The following is a 12,411-nucleotide window of genomic DNA, read 5'->3' on the forward strand; positions in this document are numbered from 1 at the left end:
CTAACCAGGCCTGACCCTGCTTAGCTTCCGAGATCATGGTATAAGCCTACAGCCCCCGGTATTCCCAGGGGCTCTCCCATCCAAGTACTAACCAGGCCTGACCCTGCTTAGCTTCTGAGTTCATGGTATAAGTCTACAGCACCCAGTATTCCCAGGCGGTCTCCCATCCAAGTACTAACCAGGCCTGACCCTGCTTAGCTTCCGAGATCATGGTATAAGCCTACAGCACCGGGTATTCCCAGGCGGTCTCCCATCCAAGTACTAACCAGGCCTGACCCTGCTTAGCTTCCGAGATCAGACGAGATCGGGCATGTGCAGGGTAACAGGGCTACTGACACATCCATTCCGGTGCTATTCACTCATCCAGCTCCATGATGGCATCCACCCAAGGGTTATTAAGGAATTGAAGAATGAAGTTGCAGATCTCTTGACTAAGGTATGCAACTTGTCCCTCAAAACGGCCATGGTGCCAGAAGATTGGAGGATAGCAAATGTCACGCCTATTTTTAAAAAGGGAAAGAGGGGGGACCCGGGAAACTATAGGCCGGTCAGCCTAACATCCATACCGGGTAAGATGGTGGAATGCCTCATCAAAGATAGGATCTCAAAACACATAGACGAACAGGCCTTGCTGAGGGAGAGTCAGCATGGCTTCTGTAAGGGTAAGTCTTGCCTCACGAACCTTATAGAATTCTTTGAAAAGGTCAACAGGCATGTGGATGCGGGACAACCCGTGGACATTATATATCTGGACTTTCAGAAGGCGTTTGACACGGTCCCTCACCAAAGGCTACTGAAAAAACTCCAGTCAGGGAATTAGAGGACAGGTCCTCTCATGGATTGAGAACTGGTTGGAGGCCAGGAAGCAGAGAGTGGGTGTCAATGGGCAATTTTCACAATGGAGAGAGGTGAAAAGCGGTGTGCCCCAAGGAACTGTCCTGGGACCGGTGCTTTTCAACCTCTTCATAAATGACCTGGAGACAGGGTTGAGCAGTGAAGTGGCTAAGTTTGCAGACGACACCAAACTTTTCCGAGTGGTAAAGACCAGAAGTGATTGTGAGGAGCTCCAGAAGGATCTCTCCAGACTGGCAGAATGGGCAGCAAAATGGCAGATGCGCTTCAATGTCAGTAAGTGTAAAGTCATGCACATTGGGGCAAAAAATCAAAACTTTAGATATAGGCTGATGGGTTCTGAGCTGTCTGTGACAGATCAGGAGAGAGATCTTGGGGTGGTGGTGGACAGGTCGATGAAAGTGTCGACCCAATGTGCGGCGGCAGTGAAGAAGGCCAATTCTATGCTTGGGATCATTAGGAAGGGTATTGAGAACAAAATGGCTAGTATTATAATGCCGTTGTACAAATCGATGGTAAGGCCACACCTGGAGTATTGTGTCCAGTTCTGGTCGCCGCATCTCAAAAAAGACATAGTGGAAATGGAAAAGGTGCAAAAGAGAGCGACTAAGATGATTACGGGGCTGGGGCACCTTCCTTATGAGGAAAGGCTACGGCGTTTGGGCCTCTTCAGCCTAGAAAAGAGACGCTTGAGGGGGGACATGATTGAGACATACAAAATTATGCAGGGGATGGACAGAGTGGATAGGGAGATGCTCTTTACACTCTCACATAATACCAGAACCAGGGGACATCCACTAAAATTGAGTGTTGGGCGGGTTAGGACAGACAAAAGAAAATATTTCTTTACTCAGCGCGTGGTAGGTCTGTGGAACTCCTTGCCACAGGATGTGGTGCTGGCGTCTAGCCTAGACGCCTTTAAAAGGGGATTGGACGAGTTTCTGGAGGAAAAATCCATCATGGGGTACAAGCCATGATGAGTATGTGCAACCTCCTGATTTTAGGAATGGGTTAAGTCAGAATGCCAGATGTAGGGGAGGGCACCAGGATGAGGTCTCTTGTTATCTGGTGTGCTCCCTGGGGCATTTGGTGGGCCGCTGTGAGATCCAGGAAGCTGGACTAGATGGGCCTATGGCCTGATCCAGTGGGGCTGTTCTTATGTTCTTATGTTCTTATGTTCTTATGACTCTCAGCTGCCTGAAGGAATCAAACAGCCCTATCTGTTCTTCCTCACTGCTCTTCCTCACCTCCCAGAGCACCTCCAAAATGCCATTGCTCCCTCTAAATCCTTTCCTAAAGCCATCATCTCAGGAAGACTTTGGCCCAATTCCTCATTCCCCTTCCTCTTTTGTAACTAAGCCTGAGCACATGCTACTGAAATAATTGCAAACTCTGAGATCCCTTCTTCCTCTATTGCCTCCTTCATGTCAATTTCAGATTATGAGCCCCTTGGGGTAAGGAAATGACTCCTGCACTTGATGTGATGCATGATGCACGCAGATATAAGAATAATAAATCAGTCCCTAGACAAATAGAGGGCAAGGCTATATTTCACACCTCAGGCATGTTTTTTGCTGCACATCCCTGCAGTTCAGCGGCAAGACATTGCTTCAGTCCCCGGCATCTCCAGGCAGGGGATGGAAAGGCCCTGTTGAAAACCTTGCAGAGCCATTACCAGTCACCATTCTGAGCTAGATAAATCAATGGTTAGACCCAGAATACAGCAGCACTGTAACTTAACGAAGACCTTGCAGGTAGAAAAGTAGCCCTTCAGGGAGAAAGATTCCAGCCCAACCTTTTGGATTCCTGTCAGTTTTCCATTTGCAGGGAGGCACTCAGAATGCAATTTCTCCACTCACAGGCTGCAATAAATCCATTCCACTACCTCCCCTCCCACCCCATATACGGACCAGCCCCAAATTCTTCCCATAAACCAAGGCAAGGCAACACACCCAGAGGTACATTTTGTCCCTTAGTGAAAATAAACCCAGTTATTTTCTCATTAAGCTGTGGAGTTTTCATTTTCAATCTCGGGGACTGCGAGAAAAAGTTCCGAGCGCTGGCCTCTTTTTTTTTTTTTTTGCCATTCCTCTTGGGATTCCCACCAGGAAGCTGAAGCCAGCTGCTCTAATTAGCACAGCAAACAGCAAGTTTGCTTGAAAAAAAAAAAAGAACGAGAGAACATGAGAAATCTTTGTGAGGGTGTGCCAAGATCTATAGGGTCTGGCAGGCAAGAGAAGAATCAGGCAGACGAAACCCAGAGCGAGGGCTTTGGGGGAGACTTTATCAAGAAAGAGACAGAAAATTTCAATTGCCCAAGGTATCAATGGGGCTGGTGTCTCTGCCCCTTCTCCCTTGCATGTGGCAAGGTCAAGACATTGGCCAGGGAGCTAGTAGGGCAGCAGTTAGGCTTACAGTTCCTCTCTCTTACTAAGAGTGTTCTCTCCCCCCCCCCCAAGATATCTATTTTACTTTGCATCCTACCCGCTCAGTCCCATATGGATCAATCCCTATTGTGTGTTCCCAGAGGTGGGCCACTGTGAGAAGTTGGACTAGATGGGCCTTTGGTCTGATCCAGCAGGACCTTATGTCCTTATACAGTGGCAAGGTTAAGCTGGGCCCCCTGAGGCCTGAAATTGAGCCAAACTATTGTTCTAGCTAGCTCAGGACTGTGCTCTTCTGCCAAGTGACAGCCCTTCACCAAATCCTGGAAAAGCACAGTTCCTAATTTCAGGGAGACGGCCCCATGTGCAGTAAGTTGCACATGAGTCAGCACTGTGCAGGCATGGAGCACAACCACTGCCCCTCTGTGCGCATTCCCTCACCTTGGCTTTGTCATGGGACTGCGACTTCCATCATTTGACAGCTACAGTGACCTGCTTCTCACCCTCTTTATCACAGCGTTGACTTATTTCCTCAAGCCCTTAACGCTCGGACAGGCAACAGAGAAGACGTAGCCGCAAGATCGATTAAACAGGGCGGCGACAGTGAGAACCGGGTAGCTCATTTTCCAGTCGTCATTCTTTATTTCCAGATTAAACTCTTCCGCTCGGCCCATGAGATCTCAAAAGAGGCGGCTTTACCAAAGCGAGCGACAGACACGGCGCCAAGAAAACCTCTCCGTAATTGTTTAAACAGGGAATGCATTATTTACAACAAATGAAATCAATGTGCTACGAGGTTGCCTTTTGTTGGGCGCGATAAAAGAGGCAGCGCAATCATTTTGACATGGGAGAATAGTGCATCCTTCCTCTCTTTCTCCTAATTATCATCACGTAATAAAAGACACGTACCTACTTCCGTGAATTACAGCTTCATAATGAATGACGAACGCGGTATATTATTTCAGTATAATGAGCCTTCCAGGTGGTGTTCAATTGGCGATTACAGGAATGTCTATACAGCAACTGTGCCCTCCGTTGTGTTCCGCAGGCTCAAGCTTCTTGGGAATCTCTGAGATAGCAGGCAGGCAGTTCCCAGGTTCCCGCTCCAGTCTACAAAAAAGATCAGGTATGGGCTCAGTGGTAGAACACCTGCCATCCTGTCTTTCTGGCTGGAAAAGATCCCTGGAGAGCCCAGAGAATACTAGGCTAGGTGGATCAAAGATCTGACACTGTCGCAGGAGGTGTCATAGGGTAGCTCAGTCCCCCTCCCTGCAAAAGAGACATCCTGACTCAGGGAGATATAGCCATTGGTGAAAAGTGTTTAATTACTTTCTCATATAAGGAAGGCAATATTCATATATGGGCATCCCCTTCATATTCACAGCTACCATATCCATGGTTCTACTAAACCACAGTTTGTTTCTTTATTGGATTTATATTCCACCTTTCTCCCCAACGGGCACCCAAGGCGGCTTTGAAGTTCTCAAATTCTTCCTGTTGCACTCATGAGGACACATTCTGATCCTGGACATATAGCCGTTGGTGAAAAGGTGTCCAATCACCTTCTCACATAAGGCAGGCAACATTCATATAAGGCAGGGGTGTCCAAAGTTTTTAGCAGGAGGGCTGCATCATCTCTCTGACATTGTATCGGGGGGCCGGGGGGGAAAAAGAATTAATTTACATTTCAAATTTGGATAAATTTACATACATTTACATAAATGAATATATTAAAGGTGAACTTGTATGAATGAATGAAGGTCTTGCGATAGCTCAAGGCCTATAAAAGGCCTTGCACAAAGCAAGGCTGGCCTTTCCTTTGCTGCTGCTACTGCATCACAGATGTGAAACAACAAGCGGTGGAGGGATCCTTCATCCCACAGCTCACACAAGAGGTCACCCTCATGCTGAGAGTAGTTGCGTCGGGCCAGTCCGGGCTCCAACAAATCTCTGGAGGGCCAGAGACTCATTGGAGACTGGGGACTCCTTGAGGGCCGCAAGTGGCCCCAGGGCCGGTGTTTGGGCACTCCTGATATAAGGGCATCACCCTCCCCACTATTCACAGGTACCATATCCATGGTTCCACTAATCTGCGGCTCTCAAATTCCGCCTCTTGCCCTCATGACTCACATCTCTTCTTTTGCAAACACTTCGCAAAAGGGAGTATTTTTTTCCCCCATTTGCTTTGTAACACTTTGGAAACAGGGACATGTGGTCATTAGAGGCAGGTGACCCTGGCTGCACCCCCCAGCGCAGCTGTGTTCCGAAGGCCAGAGAGGCTGTGCATGGCCTCTCCAGCCCTCAGAAACTTCCGGAGGACGTCCAAGGGCCAGAGAAGCTGTGTGTGACTGCCCCGGCCCTTGGGCTGAGGACTCTGGAAGGGCTTAGAAAGGTACTTCCAGTTTTAATGAAAAGCCCTTAGAAGACCTTCCAAGGGCCAGGAAGACATGTGGCCTCTCCAGCCCTTGGAATACCTCCAGATGCAACTGGAGGGGGTTTCATCCCCCTTCCAGAAGTTATGTCACTTCCAGGACGTGGAGCGCCATGACATCATGTTTGTCACTGACTCAAGATGTCATAGCACATCCCTGTTTGTAAAAACAAGCAAACTGCAAGAACTTAGACTTGTAGCTGCTAGAGATGACAGCAAGAATGATAACAGGAAGTTGTCAGTAGAGGAACCAGACAGATTGTGAGACTCCACTTCCTATTAGCATCTTCACTGTCACCTCCCTTACTGTTCCTCTAGCAGCTACAAGTCTGTCCCTCTGCATTTTATCCTCCTGGATTAGTTGGACCCCAAGTTTCCATGCTGATGGGGTTATTAAGCATCCACGGTTGTATAATTCCACAACTCTCGAGCCCAAATGCAGCCTTCTGGAAAAAAAAAAAAAAAAAAAAACTACTTGGGCATGTGTCACCTGTGCACCACCAATGTGCAAAGGAGGGGATAGCGGAGAAGCTTCAGTCTTTCCCCTTTCCTCTTACTCCACCCAGGTGGGCTCTCACCTGGCTTGCTATAGTCTACACCAGCGGTTCTCAAACTGGTGGGTCGCAACCCACCAGTTCGTGTAACACTTCCCCATCCCTTTAAGGGGGAGGATGGGGGAGGCAGTGATGCCATCCTCAGGATCATGTTGCTAAGGAGGGACTGCTTTTACTTACTGTGTGTAAGGGCAAAACACATAGACGAACAGGCCTTGCTGAGGGAGAGTCAGCATGGCTTCTGTAAGGGTAAGTCTTGCCTCACAAACCTTATAGAATTCTTTGAAAAGGTCAACAGGCATGTGGATGCGGGAGAACCCGTGGACATTATATATCTGGACTTTCAGAAGGCGTTTGACACGGTCCCTCACCAAAGGCTACTGAAAAAACTCCACAGTCAGGGAATTAGAGGACAGGTCCTCTCGTGGATTGAGAACTGGTTGGAGGCCAGGAAGCAGAGAGTGGGTGTCAATGGGCAATTTTCACAATGGAGAGAGGTGAAAAGCGGTGTGCCCCAAGGATCTGTCCTGGGACCGGTGCTTTTCAACCTCTTCATAAATGACCTGGAGACAGGGTTGAGCAGTGAAGTGGCTAAGTTTGCAGATGACACCAAACTTTTCCGAGTGGTGAAGACCAGAAGTGATTGTGAGGAGCTCCAGAAGGATCTCTCCAGACTGGCAGAATGGGCAGCAAAATGGCAGATGCGCTTCAATGTCAGTAAGTGTAAAGTCATGCACATTGGGGCAAAAAATCAAAACTTTAGATATAGGCTGATGGGTTCTGAGCTGTCTGTGACAGATCAGGAGAGAGATCTTGGGGTGGTGGTGGACAGGTCGATGAAAGTGTCGACCCAATGTGCGGCGGCAGTGAAGAAGGCCAATTCTATGCTTGGGATCATTAGGAAGGGTATTGAGAACAAAACGGTTAGTATTATAATGCCGTTGTACAAATCTATGGTAAGGCCACACCTGGAGTATTGTGTCCAGTTCTGGTCGCCGCATCTCAAAAAAGACATAGTGGAAATGGAAAAGGTGCAAAAGAGAGCGACTAAGATGATTACGGGGCTGGGGCACCTTCCTTACGAGGAAAGGCTACGGCGTTTGGGCCTCTTCAGCCTAGAAAAGAGACGCTTGAGGGGGGACATGATTGAGACATACAAAATTATGCAGGGGATGGACAGAGTGGATAGGGAGATGCTCTTTACACTCTCACATAATACCAGAACCAGGGGACATTCACTAAAATTGAGTGTTGGGCGGGTTAGGACAGACAAGAGAAAATATTTCTTTACTCAGCGCGTGGTCGGTCTGTGGAACTCCTTGCCACAGGATGTGGTGCTGGCGTCTAGCCTAGACGCCTTTAAAAGGGGATTGGACGAGTTTCTGGAGGAAAAATCCATTATGGGGTACAAGCCATGATGTGTATGCGCAACCTCCTGATTTTAGGAATGGGTTAAGTCAGAATGCCAGATGTAGGGGAGGGCACCAGGATGAGGTCTCTTGTTATCTGGTGTGCTCCCTGGGGTATTTGGTGCGCCGCTGTGAGATACAGGAAGCTGGACTAGATGGGCCTATGGCCTGATCCAGTGGAGCTGTTCTTATGTTCTTAACTACAATTCCCAGGAAGCCTTGCAGGTCTCTTGTTATCTGGTGTGCTCCCTGGGGCATTTGGTGGGCCGCTGTGAGATACAGGAAGCTGGACTAGATGGGCCTATGGCCTGATCCAGTGGGGCTGTTCTTATGTTCTTATGTTCTTATGGCAAGTAGCAGGAGGTGCGGGGAACTCCACGCAGCCCTCCACACAGCTCCCCGGGGCTTGGAATCTTCAGAAACAGCAAGCGCAAGCCACTCCCAGTTTGCAAATGTAGCTAGGAAATGGTTTGCACTTGCTATTGCTGAAGATTTCAAGCCTCGGGGAACCCTGTGGAAGGCTGCGCGGGGCTCCCTTCACCTCCTGCCACTTGCCCCAACACACAGTATGTAAAAGCACCTCCCCCTCGCCCCTGCCCTTAGCGGTACAGCCCTGGGGATTGCATCACTGCCCTCACCCCTTCCCTGCAAAGGCTTACTTTGGGAGTAAAGCTCCCCCAAAGTTTGAGAACCACTAGTTTACACATTTGAGGGTTTAAAGGAACTTTCTCCTCTTCCATCTGCTGTTTGCTATGGCTGAAATCAAACCATGTGATTAAAAAACGAAAGCAGTTACTCCAGATGGAGTGCAGAGCAAAGGAAAAAAAGGACATTGAACTGGTTTTTAAAAGATGCAAATTCTTGCTAAGTTTCTTAGGGAGGCATTTCTCCCCCCACCACCACCCTGAAAAAAAAATAAAATCATGATTTTCATTCCAAAAATTGAAACAGAAGATTATTTGGTGCAGTCCGACAAAGCTGACTAAGTTCTCCTTGGCAGAAAGCTTATTTTTTCTTTTTCTTTTTTCCTCCCTGGAAACAGATGCTCCTGCCTTCAAGCTGCAGTCACTAATAGACAGATGAAAAGCTGGGAGGACACAGAGACAATTTCTTATTAAAAAAAAAAGATAACCACAGCAGCACTGTTTTGCTATGTCTCTCTTACAAATCGATTCTACCTAAATGCCCCCTCCCCAATGTAGACAGCCCCTCCCCAATGGAGCACATCCGCAGGAGGGGGCAGATTTGGACTATCTCTTTAGGATAAGTGAAGATTGTATGCACCACCACAGGACTCCTCAGATCTACACCTGCTGTTTAGCAGGCATAAATCCAAGCCATGTAACAGCAGCAGTAAGGGAGACAAAGATGGGGTTAGGATATAGGCACCAGTCTTCCCTGTCTACATTGACTGGTAATGACTCTTTAGGGTTTTATATGGGGTCTTTTCCAGTCCTACCTTGAGATGCCATTAGGGTTGGAATTTACGTTGACCCATCCTCTGACCCGGGCAGGGTTGGTGCAAGAGGGGTGAGCTCCACTTGGTGTTTGAGTCCTTCTTGACCCCAGGGAAAGAGGGGCAGAAAGAGGGGGTTGCTGTCTCTGCAACCAGGATCCCAAACCAGGCCTCAGAGTTCAACAGTGGGTGACAGTTGCTTCACCAACACTTCAACCAAAGGATCTCCTCTATGGAGAACTCGTGCAAGGAAAGTGCCCTACAGGTAGACCACAGCTGTGATACAAGGACATCTGCAAGAGGGATCTGAAGGCCTTAGGAGTGGACCTCAACAAGTGGGAAACCGTGGCCTCTGAGCGGCCCGCTTGGAGGCAGGCTGTGCAGCATGGCCTTTCCCAGTTTGAAGAGTCACTTGGCCAACAGACTGAGGCAAAGAGGCAAAGAAGGAAGGCCCATAGCCAGGGAGACAGACCAGGGACAGACTGCACTTGCTCCCGGTGTGGAAGGGATTGTCACTCCCGAATCGGCTTTTTCAGCCACACTAGACGCTGTTCCAGAACCACCTTTCAGAGCGCGATACCAGAGTCTTTCGAGACTGAAGGTTGCCAACATGATGATGACAGTTGCTTCACCTTTCTCCTTCCTGGTGTCTCCTAGCTCCTTCCCTGGGCTTGCCCCAACCCCAAGAAAGCAGATAGAGAAGTAGCCTGTCCAGAGATCTCTCAAAATCACCCCTGAATGCCTTATATAGAACTGGGCCCTTTTGTTCCTGGGCGTGCTCTCTCTCCCTTTCCTACCCTCAGCTCTACCTGGTTCAGCCCTGGGGTTAAAAGGCCAGCACCACCCCAGAGTAGTGAGGTGGGAGTGGCTTGTGCTCCTCCTCAATCTGCAAGGAGCAATCAACCCTGTGCTTTTATGGATTGGAGAACAATGGAAGGACAGGATATACAGCCATGTGTTGACCGTGCCTGCTCCCCCACCAGGGTTGTGATGGGATAGCTGGAGTCCCCAAGATGGTAGAGCAAAACCATTGGACATGGAACCTGACCTTCTGTGAGCAAACCTCAGGCTCAATCACTGACCTCCAGCCCTTTCCGTTACTGAAAGCTGCGCTGAAATGTACCATTGGCGCAAGCAAAGCCTGTTGTGCTGCGGTGTCACTTCGGAGACGAGTGAATATCGAACCTCCTCCCGTTTATGTCACTTTGAATTCCATGTCATCGGTGATCTGTGCACCTGGTGTGTGCCCCAACAGCTGGTGTGCAGACGCACAAGTTCAGAACACCATCCACACAGGGAACATGAGATGTGCAGGGATTCGGCTCTTTTTTTCAGAAGCCAAAAATAAAACTTACCTAACTAGAGAACAAAGCAGCACCACAGGCAACTAGCAGGGTAGGGAAGTTTAGTTGGTGGTGTTTGAGTTGTCAGGTGAAATCTGCACGTATTCGGGGAGCAATTATTCTGCAAAAATAAACCCCAGAAGCCATTATTCAATCCACTCTGCAATTTAGGCACCAATATCAACAAAGAACCGCAGATGATACTTGCAGCTGAGAAGACTTGTCTGTCTCCAAAGTTGATTCACAGACAGAGAGGAGACTGGCATGACCCCAGCTCTGTGACCCTGAGAACAAGGAAAAATCAGTCCTGAGGGATCATTCCTGCTGATCCAGCAGATCCCTAAGTCAGAAACACTGGAGCCAAACACAGGAGACCCCAGAGCCAGTACACCCCAAGCCAGAGCTCCTCAGGGGGAAAAAAAAAGCACCACCAATGCTCAGACCCTTGCATTCCCTTGAGCCTTCAGCTTGGCCAGCAACAGGGCCAAGAGGAGTGCAGCAGATCAAAGAGGGATGCTAGACTCTGAGCTGGAAGGCTGCCACTTAAAAACCCCTCTGCTCTCCAGGCAGGAAGGTAGAGCTTGGGAAGGGGGTAGTCTCAGTCCAGAGGTATGTTGAACCAAAGTCCTCCTCTGGTGCTCCCTTGGAATGAGCTGGAGACTTGGAGGTCTCTAGGATTCGGCAACACTGACCAGCCCTGCCTATAAGAACATAAGAAGAGCCACACTGGATCAGGCCATAGGCCCATCTAGTCCAGCTTCCTGTATCTCACAGCGGCCCACCAAATGCCCCAGGGAGCACACCAGATAACAAGAGACCTGCAAGGCTTCCTGGGAATTGTAGTTAAGAACATAAGAACAGCCCCACTGGATCAGGCCATAGGCCCATCTTGTCAAGTTTCCTGTATCTCACAGTGACCCACCAGATGCCTCAGGGATCCCCAAAGGCAGCAACATACCAGCATCCCATTGCCATTTCTTGCATCTGGCGTTCTGAGGTAACCTATTTCTAAAACCAGGTGGTTGCACATAGTCAAGGCTTCTAACCTGTGATGGACCTTCTTTTCCAGAAATTTGCCCAATCCCCTTTGAAAGGTCAGACACCACCACCACATCCCGTGGCACGAATGCCTCGCCGGCTCAGGAGGAAGTCCGATGCTCGATGGACATCAGCGGTAGATTGGTGACAAATGATTGATTCCAGTAGAATGGAGTGAGCAAAGTGAGAACGCCCACCAAATGTGAGTAGGTGAAGCAGCTGTTCAGGATGCCATCTAGACCCGTTCCAGGTTTTAGGAGACACTCAACTAACTGCTCTTCATGACCTCTAGGAGACACTCATGAACTGCTCCTAACAAGATGTGGACCCCTAACATCCATGGTGGGCCTTACCTTTCAACTGAAGAAGCCACACCACTGCCATTTTATGAAGACACTGGGCAGCAGGGCCTAGGAGAGGGGGGTAAAGGGGGCAATTTGTACCTGGGCCCAGGTTCAGAAAGGAGTGGGCCCAGAAATCTCCTGGGATCTTCCATTTTCCAATGTCTCACCTAGACTCACTGCCCATGTGGGATGCTGGGGGCATTACTGTGGGCACATGGCAGTGACTATTGCCACAAGCCATACACACCAGGTCCAGGTATGTATACATTCCTTAATTGTGTCACATGTGGGAGGAAACTGACCTGCTACAGTCGCTCGTTGGCTTGTGGATTTGCTTCCCATGAAGGACTGGATGGGAGCTTAGGGACACAGCTGCAGGACTACAGCTGCTGCTGAAGTCAGTTTTGGTGTACACAGGACACTTTCCATTCTAGTGTGAGTCTAAATACGGTGATAATAATCTTCCCTGCAGTGATTTTATATATTTAGAAGATTTTAGAGAGACTTAGGAGTGGTGCTTGGTTTTCCATATTACTGTATCTAGCTGCCAGTGCGACATGGATGGGTAGATCCGGGCTCCAAAGACTTTTCTTCACCCTC

At 49.0% G+C, this 12,411-nt stretch overlaps 1 pseudogene; it reads right to left on the bottom strand.

The window, feature by feature from the left end:
• Positions 1 to 217: 217 nt before the first annotated feature.
• Positions 218 to 336, bottom strand: LOC136663406 (5S ribosomal RNA; annotated as a pseudogene).
• Between the last annotated feature and the right edge of the window lie 12,075 nt (positions 337 to 12,411).

This window comes from Tiliqua scincoides, chromosome 12 (genome assembly GCF_035046505.1).
Source record: "Tiliqua scincoides isolate rTilSci1 chromosome 12, rTilSci1.hap2, whole genome shotgun sequence".
NCBI lineage: Eukaryota > Metazoa > Chordata > Lepidosauria > Squamata > Scincidae > Tiliqua > Tiliqua scincoides.